A 13,474-nucleotide genomic window follows, 5' to 3' on the forward strand; every position below is an offset into this window, starting at 1 on the left:
AATCCCCAGGAAGTTAATTGGAAGTTTCCTTGTTACATGACGGCTTGGTTTTTATGTTGTCAGAATGCTGCTTCCCTCCTTATCCAACCCAAATCTGTCTTTCAGCTGGTGGGACACAGTTTCTGGACACCAGTTAAGCAGAATGTCTAAGGACCTATTTTACTGTCCCTGCTCCCCTTCCCCCAGGGGACTTAAAAATAAGTCCCGGAAACCAGCTCCGGGTGTGGAGGCCAAGAAAAAACAAGGCTGTACCCACCTTGAGTCTAGCCCTGACATAAGGACAGCCGTCTTGGTAAAGCAAAAGCCGGCACCTTGCACTGTAAGAGTGGGTTAGCATAAGAATGGCCATCCTAAAGGCCGGGAAGCCATTTTACTGAGTGTCCCTAACCAGCCCATTGGGCGTACGTGACTTGAGATAAGACAAAGTAGCTAAAACCTAAGAAACAACTTAATCATATACCACCAGGGTGGTTAGGCGATGGCGCCACAGCGACCAGATGTTAAAGAAAAACAAATGGTTAACTTGCAGAGATCACAATCCTGCAAGTCAGGAATCTCCCTTGGTTTGCAAATGTCCTGGTGATTTAGGGGCGCCTGGGTGGCTCAGTGGGTTAAGCCTCTGCCTTCGGCTCAGGTCATGATCCCAGGGTGCTGGGATCGAGCCCCACATTGGGCCCTCTGCTCAGCGAGGAGCCTGCTTCCTCCTCTCTCTCTGCCTGCCTCTCTGCCTACTTGTGATCTCTCTCTCTGTCCAATAAATAAATAAAAATCTTTAAAAAAAAAAAAATGTCCTGGTGATTTACAACAAAAAGGGCTATCTCTTCAATGGCCCAATTTCCAGAGACAAATGGTTCAGTTCCTAAGGCCTAAGGTCACCTTCCCCACCATAAAACTGAAGGAGGCTGAGGCAGAAGGAATTGTAAATAAAGTTAAATTTCTTCTAAACCTAAATCTCACTTAACCGCCAGGATGGCGCCAAGGTGAGGCCGGGGTGGCAAAAGGTTAAACAAAGTTGAACTGTCAAAGTGGGGCGCAAGATATATATGTAGCTATGAAAAAGTGCCTTGAAAATGCTATATAAACCCTTGGCTTTGAGTTCTCGGGGTCCTTGTTGAAACCCTCTGCACCAGGCAGATACTTGGACCCCAGCTAGCTGGAAATAAACCTCGCTGTGTGACTTGCAGTATCAAGAATATTCTCTAATTGAGGGGTGGTCGACTCCGTACCCTAACAGATGTACGGGGAAAGTGGACACAGTATTTGGAGGGACCGTCAAGAACATCAGGAACAGCCCTCACAGTGGAAAATTCCAGAATACTACATTTGGTATTCAATCAGTTGGAAGCAGAGAATCTAAACCTGGTGGGTCCAGAGAGCCATTATTGTAAGACTACATGACACTATATGTAAAATATTGGCTACATATTAGTGTGGGTTTTTTTTCTCCCATTAAGATGACAGATCCAAAAAGTTTATGAAATTCTGTTATGGATGCCCAAAGCAGCAAGAGAGGGCAAGCCATCCTACGTAATGTAAGAGTAGAGTGTAAGGCCAAACAGCTTGCGTTGGGATCCTGTCTCTATCATTTACCAACTGAGCACTCTGAAAAGGTTATTCAACCTCCAGTTCTACAATTTTCTCATCTCCAAAGTAGCGATGATGATAGTATCTGCCCCATAGGGTTTTGGGGATGGTTGAATGCATGAAATACGTAAAGCTCTTGGAACAATGCCCGGCATATAGTAAATGGTGTGTATTTGTTAGCTGTGATGGTGATGATGGTCATGGTGGTGGTGCCAGGCACTTGGAGCAGAGTTTAAAACTTCTTGCTCCCAACTATAGACCAAAATAAGGATTTGACTTTTTGAAGAAAGGATTGAGATGAGGCATTTTTCTCCTTAAAAAAAAAAAAAAAAAAAATCTGGGAGAGAACTCATATTATTAGATAAGGGGATAGAAAATTAAAAAAAAAAAAACCCCACACACATAGCAACAACAAAAACCCCACAAACTGCACGTGGATGCTGTAAAATAAGCATTTATTTTTTATGCTGAAAAAAAAGAATTTCCTCTAAGATTTATATGTAGCCAGGAGAAAAAGAAAAACCAGAAAGCAGTGTTTAATTTTCTGAATTTTTCTTTTATATGGCTTCTATGAAATAAGTAAGAAAACCAGGAGAAATCATCAGCTAGTTTAAAGACAAAGCAAGGTACAATGTTTTAGAAATGAGGGGAATAAGCAATAATTTCATGGACATTAAAAATACAACCGAAAAGAAGAATATTGATGTTCTTGCACAACAGTAAGGGGCAGAATCAGTGATGTATCAAACAAACCTGAGAATGTTCCCATAAGGCAGAAGGAAAGGGTAGGACAAGAAAACAATGACCAATGCAACGGATAGTGAGAAGAATAATGAAGATACAAACTCATAGTTGTTCCTGAATGAACAACAGAGTAAGTGGATCCAAAACAATATGAAGCAAGATTAACATTTCATTAGCAAACAATCAAACCGACAATTAGAAACACAGGAGTGTGAAGACAGACTTGGATCATCATATGCTGGAAAATTCAATGAAAAAAAAATCCACACAACTCTCTTTCTTGTACTTACAACAGCAAAAGAGAGATTTCTATAGGTATTCAGAATTTTTAAAAAAACAAACTCACTAAAAAATGTTAAAAATAGAAAACCTGGTTATGTTGGAAGAACACAATCTGCCCGTACCTACAGCGCCTTCTGCAATAATGATGTTAGAAAGCCACAAAGCAAAATCAGTTGCAATTTGAAGATGGTAAAATGTGTATCTGGAAACCCAGAAAATGTATTCAAAAGAGGGAAAGAGAGAGAGAGAGAGAATATTCGGGAAGCAAAAGGGCAGCCGGATGGCCACCCCAGGTTTATCCCATTTTCATTATGGTTAATCTGTATACAGGTTAATGTGCCTACAGAATCACCAAAAATAGGCTGCAGTTTTTATTTGAGCTGTGATTTGCCACTATCAGATACCTCTTCTCCCCCCCATCCCCTCTAGTAATAAAACCAAAAGACACCCTTTTAAAGAGTCGTTGGTACGTTGACAAAGTCTGATCAGATGCTTTCCCTCAAAAAAACCCTTCTCAATTTTGGAAAAAGCAGAAATTATGTCATGAGCTTATGACAACTAGATAACTAGATAATAAAATATCTAGATAACTATATACCTAGATATCTAGATAACAAAACCACAAATTAAACCAGAATTTGAACCAAAGTAACAACCAAAGCATCTAGAAACTAAAATAAAGTCTTCTCCCCTCCCCCTTTATCCACAGTTGCAATTTTGGTGGTATCAGTTACTGGTGGTCAAGGAGCCTGGAAGCAGGTGATTCTCCTTCTGAACGATTGTCAGAGGGTCAAGAGTAGCCTCACGCTGGGACGCAGGGCCCACGTGGTTCCCGTGGCTTCCTCTCCACCAGCAGGCGTGGGTCACCGCACAGCGTCCCCGGGAGAAGGGTGAGTACAAGTACAGTGAGGTATTTTGAGAGAGAGAGAGTGCTCACACACTTACATGACGTTTATTACAATATAGTCTTGTAATTACTCTGTTTTTATTGTTGCTGTTCATCTCTCCTGCGCCTCATTCACAAGCTCAGCTTTATCATAGGTATGCGTGGATAGGGAGAAAAACATAGCGTCTAATATGTAAAAGGTTCAGCGTTATGCCATATGTCAGGCATTTCTCGCAGTCTTGGAACGTATCCCCCGCAGAAAAGGGGGTACCACTCCATTGCTAAGTAACTCTTCCAATACTTCAAAGATTCAAATATAAACTGATTTTAAAATCCGCCTGAGGAGAAAAGTGTTCCAAACTGTGTCATTCTCAAGAGAAATGTTTCTGGCCAGCCACCAGCCTCAGCCCATCCTCTCTCCTCGGCTGGGGTGCCTTCCTTGTGTCCCTGCCAGGCTAGTGATTGATTATACGTCTTCGTTACCTAATCAATTTGTGCGCTGAATGTGGAATAGATCCAGCAGCCAGAGGAAGAAGTAGAAAAACAAGGCTATAATTATTTGGGATGTGATAGGACTTAGGTGAAAGTTCTGTTTCAAGTCTGTAGCAATCCTATTTGGCTCTCCAAAGAGATGCTTTCTCTTCCTTTACATTTGATGCATAAGGCCTAAAACTGAAAAAGCATTCTTTGCAGAAAGATGGGCAGCCAAGTCACCACCTTTTCTCAGATGTCCCCCCAATAAAAGAAATAGAATGGTTGCATTAACAGAAAACAGTTTGATTTCCCTCTTTCCCTTTCAAAAGGGGATGATTCTGTGCATTACTGAAAGCCAAGGTAAGCGGCAGTCTGAGAGAGAAGATAGGACCCAATGTCCGTACAGCTGGGGAATAAAGTTAGGTGTGTTTGGTTGTGTTTTTCTGAAGAACTGAAGAGTAGAAAACTATGGTTGTGTTTTCCTAAGAACACTTAAGGCCAATCACACTGGAAGCTCAGCATTTAGCCTTGGAATGGAGACTCTTTTAATAACTGCAAGAAACAGTTGTCAATAGAAAGGACTTGGGCCATCAATTCTAGGTCCAAAATGACTCTACCTCACTTCTCAGCAAACAGATTGCGTCTTTTAAAAAGTAAACAAACAAACATCCTGAGCAAAGGGAAAACAGGGTGTGAAGAAGCAGTATACAGTGTTTCCTGCTCTACTTCCCTAGAAAGAAAAAAGAGGAAAGTTGCCTGGAGGGGGGTGGGGGAGAGGGATATACATAGGAAGCCAGAATTGGATTTTGGAGAAGATAATTTGTTGCAGGCCACCAACAAGCTTTGAATTATTCTGATGTTTTAGTTCTAAAGGGTGACCTTTGATGTAAGAACCAAGATGATCAGCTGGCTAAAGAGATCGCACAGACAAGGGACCGGTGATTGTCCTGGGTACCCGTCCCCTCTGTTGTATGTTAATCTTAACTCCTTGCTTGTTCCTTAACCCACTGGAATGTAATAGTTTGAGTAAGTATATGCCTGTTTCCATTAGACTCCGAGGGGGGCCACCTGCCTGTCTGTTAGTTGTGCCGTGTCTGGTGACAGTAACTGCTTGTTGAAATGACATGGTTTTAGAGATGAGAATTAATGGTCATCCGTGTAGTCAAACCTCCAGCTGACATCCCCTGAGTGCTGGTAATTCAGAGTCCTTTAAAAAGCTTCAGTGACAAAGAGCTCATTCCTCGGGTAATCTAAATCACTGGGCGATTTAATTGGGTAATTTAGATTAATAGGATATATTAAGTCAAATCTCTTTTCTTCTATGGATTTTACCTTACAAAGCTAATAGGAATATGTATTCCCCTCTCTAGACTCTAACTCCTACTAGTATCTGTCCACTTTTTCAGTATTACTGTAAGTGATTTACAGATGCAGAAACTGAGGGTCAGGTAACTTGCCCAAAGTCAGAATAGCAAGGTTATTTGTTATGCTGGGGACTTGAACTCCATTCTCGTTGATTCTGTCATCTGGGAGCTTAACCACTCTGCCATACTGACAATAACTACAACTCCTTAAAATATACACTTGACAGTGTCTCTCTCAGATTGGAGCCCAGAAATGAACACGGTGTCTCAGGTGTTACCTGCTCAGCAGAGAGGGCAGGGCCAAATTCGATTTGGGCCTGATGGTTCCACGTCAGTAAAATAAAATTCTGTCTGTGCTACCACACTTACATTTGTTTTGCGATAAAAATTCCAGATTTTTAAATCGGAATTGTTTCAAAGAAAGGTCTTCTCAATCCGGTTGTGAAGCTTACTGTTTTGACTAAAATGCAAGACCATTTATCTTTGTTAAATTTCATTATTTTGGATTAGGCCTGCCACAATCATTTTAAAAGTTGGTTCTGACATCTATCATATTAGCTGGCCTCCAAACTTTATGTCATCTGCACATTTGATAGCCATATTTTCTGCATTTAGTCGTGTCATTGCTAAAATATGAAAGGACAAGATAAACCCCAGAGTTTAGCAATATTACATTAAAAATACCCCTGAATATAAAAGAACTAAACATCTCTGGAGAAATTTCTCAGTAGTTTGCAGAACCACAATCCAGACTTTATTTTACCGTATTAACCAGGAAATAAGAGTACCCTTTGTTTAAATGCCATGCAGAAATCATTATACCCCACATGTCAACCCTATTAAAACAGGCTAATGTGTTCTGACAAATGATTTGTTAGTGAATCCACGTTGGCTCTCGATAATCACATAATCTTTTCTAAAGGCTCAGAAAGCAGACAGTTAATGATACGTTCTGGAATTTTCCAGGGAGGAAATATCTGTGTTCTGGGGGGTCCTGTTTCTGGAAAATGAAAACATGGATCTTTTGGTGAAAGATAGGGTAAAACAAAAGATAGTATTTGCAGTAACGTGTTTTTGGATGTGACATGATTATCTTCCATTTTTCTCAACACCCATGCCCTGATCATTTCATTAACTTCACAAGTATATGAGCCTACTTCTTATGTGTTTGGATATTTTGAAACTCTTATAATATTATATTACATAATATCATAATATTATGTACAGTGTTACAGTGTTTTGAAACCAGAAGACAGACTGTGTATAGAATCGTCTTAGAAACTGGGTAATATTGCCAAAGCAATTTGCCATTTGGAAGACATCTTGTCACTTCAAATCTTCCTGATGACTGATTATACTGGTTTGAATATTCTCCAAAAAGAAGAACTCATCCTCTCCTCACACTTTATTCAAAATCTCTATCTCCTCTTACAGTAGAGATTGCAACAAGTTTCCTGGCCCAAAGTGTGAATTTTACACAAAATTATTCTTCAAGGTTTACCATGTGAACCCAGGTTTCAGTATGCTAGATCTGTATAAGATTCCATTTTACATTTTAGGATTTCATTGATTTTGATCTTATCTTAACTAGTTATTTTGGTCTTTCTTTTACTTCCCTTGAAATAATAACATCTCTGAACCTTCTCTGGATCCTCTCGAGGTTGATTGGACATTTCTTAGGTGTGCTGAGCAGGCGTTCTTGAAATTTCTCCCAGTGGAGATGCACTGAGGACTCTGTCATTTCAACGGCGCCCCCCTGCCCCCCCACCAATGCAGTGGGGACGGAAATCTCACTGCAGTTCCGTCAGGGTCCACATGATGGTGGCCTTGTCTCCATAAACCGGACTTCAAGGCCCTCTGTGAGCGGGAAGTGTATTGGCCTCAGTTTTAAGCTCCTGCGATAAAGCCGTGGCTGCTTGCCAGAGCCCCCGCGGAAGGGCCCAGGTTTTGGGCTTGGGATCCACACCCGTGGCTGTGACCAGGGGATCGTGGGCTGCATGACGTGTGCAGAAGAGCCGTGGAAAGACATGAGCACTCTCAAGTGCTGCAGCCGCACTGTGTTTGGGGTTTGCTTTTGATTTTTTTGTGAAAGGTTTTTATGGCACAACTCAAAGTTGGGAGATGGATGATGAAATTAGTGAAAATGAATAATGCTCCAGTCTAAACTGAGACCTGCAGTCATGGTAGAATACAAGATTGCGAAGATTTAATATGAAAAATAATATGAAATTCTCATTTAAAATGAAAATCATCCTAATTTGGCTTGCAGTGGGTGGGTTAAATAAGGTGTAGCACTAAAATGAATTTCACCACTTAGTGCTTTTTAAAATGTGGCTACTGGAACATAGTAAGAGCTGATAAGAATAACTAGGCTGGCTAATACTTTTTTCAGCATCTACTAGACATCGCAAATGATGCCAACTATCTTTCACGGGTTATTTCCCAGGAACTCTGAGAGGTAATGTTATTGTCACTGTTTTGCCTATAGCGAAACTTGGGTTTATCCAGGTTAAGTTCAAAGTCCCAGAAGTAGTGATGGAAGAAGCTGTGATATTCATCCAAGGTCTCTAGTAGCACTGTTCCCCAGTCCTCGGAGGGGAGCACAAAGAAAATTAACTTTTACTTTTTATAGAAAGGGAAACAATCATCCAAAATGAGGCCTCACCAAGGCTCAGAATGAATGCTTCCTTTCCTTATGGAATAATTGAATTGACCTCACAAAAAATGAAAAAGAACTCATTATCATCATTTGCATATATTTTTCAGGAACAAGTTACTTCTAACATATGTGAGTCACAGGAACAAATACCACTTTATACATAAATCTCATAACTTGAATCAAAAGATCAAAGTGTTAGATCAACAAAGTTTTCCCCTTCCTTCACCTTTCCCTTTTGGTACTTCTGTTTCTTTATTAGTCTCAATTTCTGCTTCAAGAAGGGAAAAATCACATGGTGCGTGCTTGTCCACAAACCCTGGCAAGAAAAGAGTAAACATCTTCAGCCCTGGATCCCAGTAGGTGAGCACTAGGTAGGAATGGAGCACCTTAGGAAGACTAGGATGGAAACAAAGATTGAAATCCCTGAGCAGGGCGCCTGGGTGGCTCAGTGGGTTAAGCCGCTGCCTTTGGCTCAGGTCATGATCTCGAGTCCCGGGATCGAGTCCCGCATCGGGCTCTCTGCTCAGCAGGGAACCTGCTTCCTCCTCTCTCTCTCTGCCTGCCTCTCTGCCTACTTGTGATCTCTCTCTGTCAAATAAATAAATAAAATCTTTAAAAAAAAAAAGAAATCCCTGAGCAGAAGTGGCTCTATGAGTTCTGAGGCTTATTACGTGGGCACATCACTGAAGGGCCTTGGGTACCCCAGAGATAAGTCATTACACCCTACTTACTCATCTAACTCTGCTTTGTGAACTGGAACAAGACCAAGCAAATGCCCAGCAGGCAAATGTCCCCTGAAAAAATTACACTTTTTATTTGGACCGTGTAGCAGGTGTGGATGAAGTGAGGGTCTGTGACTATCTTGTCGGGTTCATATTTACGAGTTACGCTGTGTTTTCACAATTACTATGTCCACTTAACATCCATACATAGGACAAACCCCACTTACTCTAAATTAATGGTAATCAAGTAACAAAATGACATTTACGACTTCTAATTCTTGCCCCCCACCATCCGATTCTGATTCCATTGTTCTGAGATAGGTCCTGACAGTACTATTTATGTTTGAGTATTTGCTTGCTTTTGCCCTCTAGGTAATCACAATGTGCAGCTAGATTTAAATACCACAGGTTAATAAAAAAAAACAAACACTAAGATTCCAAATAATTATTGAGGTGAAGACTAATTTTCTGTTGCTCATTCTAGTTTATGTGGATATATATATATATATACATATATATGTTTATATATATAATAGTTAAGCACCTATATGGTGATCCCCATTATTCATGAACTCTCTATTTGTGAATTTTCCTTCATGCTAAAATTTATAACCTCCAAATAAACACTTAAACAACTGAGCACTTTCGTGGGCAATCACAGACGTGCTCGTGCGCGGCACGGTGCAAACTGCCCGACAGACACGTTCCCAGCTGAGGGTGAATAATGACTCTGCCATCCTGTTCCAGCTCCCCTCCTGTGAACAGCTCTCAGACTCTCAACAGCCTGCTTAGCGCCGTAGTTTTTACTTTTTTGTGCATTTTAAAATTCTTATTTTTACATTTTTTAAGGTTTTATTTTAATTCCAGTTAGTTAATACAGTGGTACGTCAGTTTCAGGTGTTCACGGTGCGGACAACACCCGGCACTCATCACAGGTGCACTTTTTAATCTCCATCACCTGTTTTACCCATCCCTCCCCCCCCCTCTGCAACCATCCATTCTCTACAAGTAAACGAGGTATCTGGTTTCTCTTTCTCTTATTTTTTTTTTCCCCTTTGCTTGTTTGCTTTGTTTCTTAAGCTCCACATATGAGTGAAATTATACCATGTTTGTCGTTTTCTGATGGAGTTATTTCACTTAGCGTTGTACTTTCTAGATCCATCCATATTGTTGCAAAGGGCAAGATATCCTTGGTTTTTATGGCTAAATAATCCTGTGTGTGTGTACAATACCTCTTTATCCACTCAATCAGTGGACACTGGTTGCTTTCCTATCTGGGCTATTATAAACAATGCTGCTATAAACATAGAGGTGCATGTATCCCTTTGAGTTAGTGTTTTTGTATTTTTGGGTAAATACCCAGTCGTGCAATTACAGAATCATAGGGTAGTTCTATGTTTATCTTTTTGAGAAAGCTCCGTACTGTTTGCACAGTAGCTGCACCAGTTGGCATCCCACTAAGAGGGTTCCTTTTTCTCCACAACCTCACCAACACATGTTGCTTCTTGTGTTGTTGATTTTAACCATGCTGACAGGTGTGAGATGATACCTCATTGCAGTTTTGATTTGCATTTCCCCGATGATGACTGATGATGAGCATCTTTTCATGCATCTGTCGTTGGCCATCTGGGTTCTTTAGAGAAATGTCTGTTCATGTCTTCTGCCCAATTTTTGAATCATCTTGCTTGGTTTGGAGGTGTTGGGTTGTTTAAGTTCTTTATATATTTTGGATTCTAACCTTTGATCAGCTATATCATTTGTCATATCTTCTCCCATTCATAGTCTGCCTTTTAATTTTGTTGATTGTTTCCTTTGCTGCACAAAAGCTTTTTATTTTGATTTACTTGTAGTCCCAGTGGTTTATTTTTACTTTTGTTTCCCCTTGCCTCAGGAGACCTATCCAGAAAAATGATATTATAGCCAATGTCAGAGAATTACTGCCTGTACGTTGTTCTAGAATTTTTATGATTTCAGGTCTCACATTTAGGTCTTTAATCCATTTTGAGTTTATTTTTGTGTATGGTGTAAGAAAGTGGTCTAGTTTCATTCTTTTGCATGTAGCTGTCCACTTTTCCCAGAACCATTTGTGGAAGAAATTATCTTTCTTCCATTGCATATTCTTGACTCCTTTGTCAAAGATTAATTGATCATATAACCATGGGTTTATTTCTGCGCTCTCTATTCTGTTCCATTGATTGATATGGCTATTTTTGTGCCAGCACCACATGTTTTGATTACTATAGCTTTGTAGTATATCTTGAAATCTAGGATTGTGATACCTCCAGTTTGATTCTCCTTTCTCAAGGTTACTTTGACTATTCTGGGTCTTTTGTTATTCCACGCAAATTGCAAGATTATTTGTTCTAGTTCTGTGAAAAATGCTGTTGGTACTTTGATTAGGGATTGCATTAAATCTGTAGATTACTTTGGGTACTATGGACATTTCAACAATATTTGTTATCCCAATCCATGAGCATGAAATATCTTTCCATTTGTTTGTGTCATCTTCATTTTTAATCCTTTTTTTTTTAATCAATCAGTTTATAGTTTTCAGAGTACAGGTCTTTCACTTTCTTGGCTGAGATTATTCCTAGGTACACTAATTTTTTAGTGCAGTTATAAATGGGATTGTTTTCTTATTACTTCTGCTTCATTATTAGTGTATATAAATGGAATGGACTTCTGTATATTGATTTTGTATCCTGCAACTTCATTGAATTAATTTTTCAGTTCTAGCACTTTTTTGGTGGGGTCTTTTGGGATTCCTATATACAGTTTCAAATACCTACAAATAGTGAATGTTTTGTTTCTTCCTTACCAGCTTAGATGTTTTAACTCTCATACTGTAAACAGCTCTCAAACTTTTAACAGTCTATTTAGTGCCATTTTTAGTTTATTTCGGCCATTTAGTGCCATCTTTTCTTTCTTTTTGTTGTCTAATTACTGTGTCCAGGACTTCCAGTACTATGTTAAATGAAAGTGGTGAGAGTGTCCATCCTTGATTTGTTCCTGACCTTAGAGGAAAAGCTCTGTTCTTACCCCTGGGGATGATATCAGCTGTGGGTTTTTCATATATGATCTTTATTATGTTGAGAAATATACCTCAACATAATAAAGCATTGTGGTCAGAAGAGATGCATGGTATACATTTAACCTTTTCAGGTTTGTTGACATTTGTTTTGTGACTTAATATGCAATCTATTTTGGAGAATGTTCTATGTGCTCTAGAAAAGAATGTGTATTCTGCTATTTTAGGATGGAATGTTCCGAATAGCTTTTAAATCCATCTGGTTCAATATGTCATTCAAAGTCCTTGTTTCCTTATAGATTTTGCTTGATGATCTAACTATCCACGTAAGTTGGGTGTTAACCCTACTATTATTGCATTACTATTGATTAGCTCCTTCATGTTTGTTGTGAGCTGCTTTATGTATTTGGTTCTCCCATGTGGATGCCTAAACACTTACAGTTGTTATATCTTATAGTTAGATTGTTCCCTTTGTGGTTATATAGTGTCCTTCTTTGTTTCTTGCTACAATCTTTGTTCTAAAGTCTATTTTGTTCAATATAGGTATTGCTACATTGGCCTTTTTTTCACTTCTATTGGCATGATAGATTCTTTTACATCTCATTTTCAATCTGCATGTGTCTTTAGGTCTAAAATGTGTCTTGTAGGCAGCATAGAGATGAGTCTTGCTTTTTTATTCATTTTGTTACCTTATGTCTTTTGGTTGGGGCATTTAGTCCATTTACATTTAAAATAATTATTGATAGGTCTATACTTATTGCCATTTTGTTTCTTGTTTTATGGTGGTTTTTGTGGTTCTTCTCAGTTCCTTTCTTTTCTTCTCTGGGTTCCTTTAGTGATATACTTGGATTTCTTCTCTTTCTCTCTTTGCATATTTATTACTGGTTTTCGATTTTTGGTTACCATTTGACTTATATATAACATCTTATGCATATCACAGTCTGTAGAATCTGGTGGTTGCATTCTAAAAGTACTAAATTTTTATTCCTCTCTTTTGACATTTTAGATAAATTGTGATATGCTTTACATCCTTTTATTTTATGAATCCTTGACTGATTTTTATAAATATACTGTATTTTACTGCCTTTGTGCTTCCCAATTTTCTTACTCCTGCTTATGGTCTTTCCTTTCCATTTAAAGAGTCCACTGTAACATTTTTTTGTAAAGCTGGTTGAGTGGTGATGAATTTCTCTAAATTTTATTTGTTTAGGAAACTCTTTACTATTCTGAATGACAGCTTGTTGGATGGAGAATTCTTGGTTCTAGGCTTTGTTTTTTATCTTTCAGCACTTTGAATAGATCATGCCACTTTTTTTCCTGGCCTGCAAAGTTTCTACTAAAAAATCAACTGATTTATGGGGTTTCCCTTGTATGTAGTTCTCTTTTGTATCCGTTTTTGTTTGTTTGTTTGTTTGTTTTGTTTTGTTTTTTTAATCTCTTGCTGTCTTTAAAATTCTCTTTAATGGGCACCTGGGTGGCTCAGTCAGTTAAGTGTGTAACTCTTGATTTTTGGCTCAGGTCATAATCTCAGGTTGTGGGATCAAACCCCACATCAGGCTCTTTGCTCAACAGGGAGTCTGCTGAAGATTCTCTTTCTCTCTCATCTTCCCTGTACTCGTGCTCCCTCTCTCCCTGTCTCTCTCTCTCTAAAAGAAATAAATATTTTTAAAAATTAAGATAAATAAAATTCTCTCACTCTACTTTTAGCATGTTTAAGTACTACGTGTCATG

Source organism: Neovison vison, chromosome 4 (genome assembly GCF_020171115.1).
Source record: "Neovison vison isolate M4711 chromosome 4, ASM_NN_V1, whole genome shotgun sequence".
In the NCBI taxonomy this organism is placed as follows: domain Eukaryota; kingdom Metazoa; phylum Chordata; class Mammalia; order Carnivora; family Mustelidae; genus Neogale; species Neogale vison.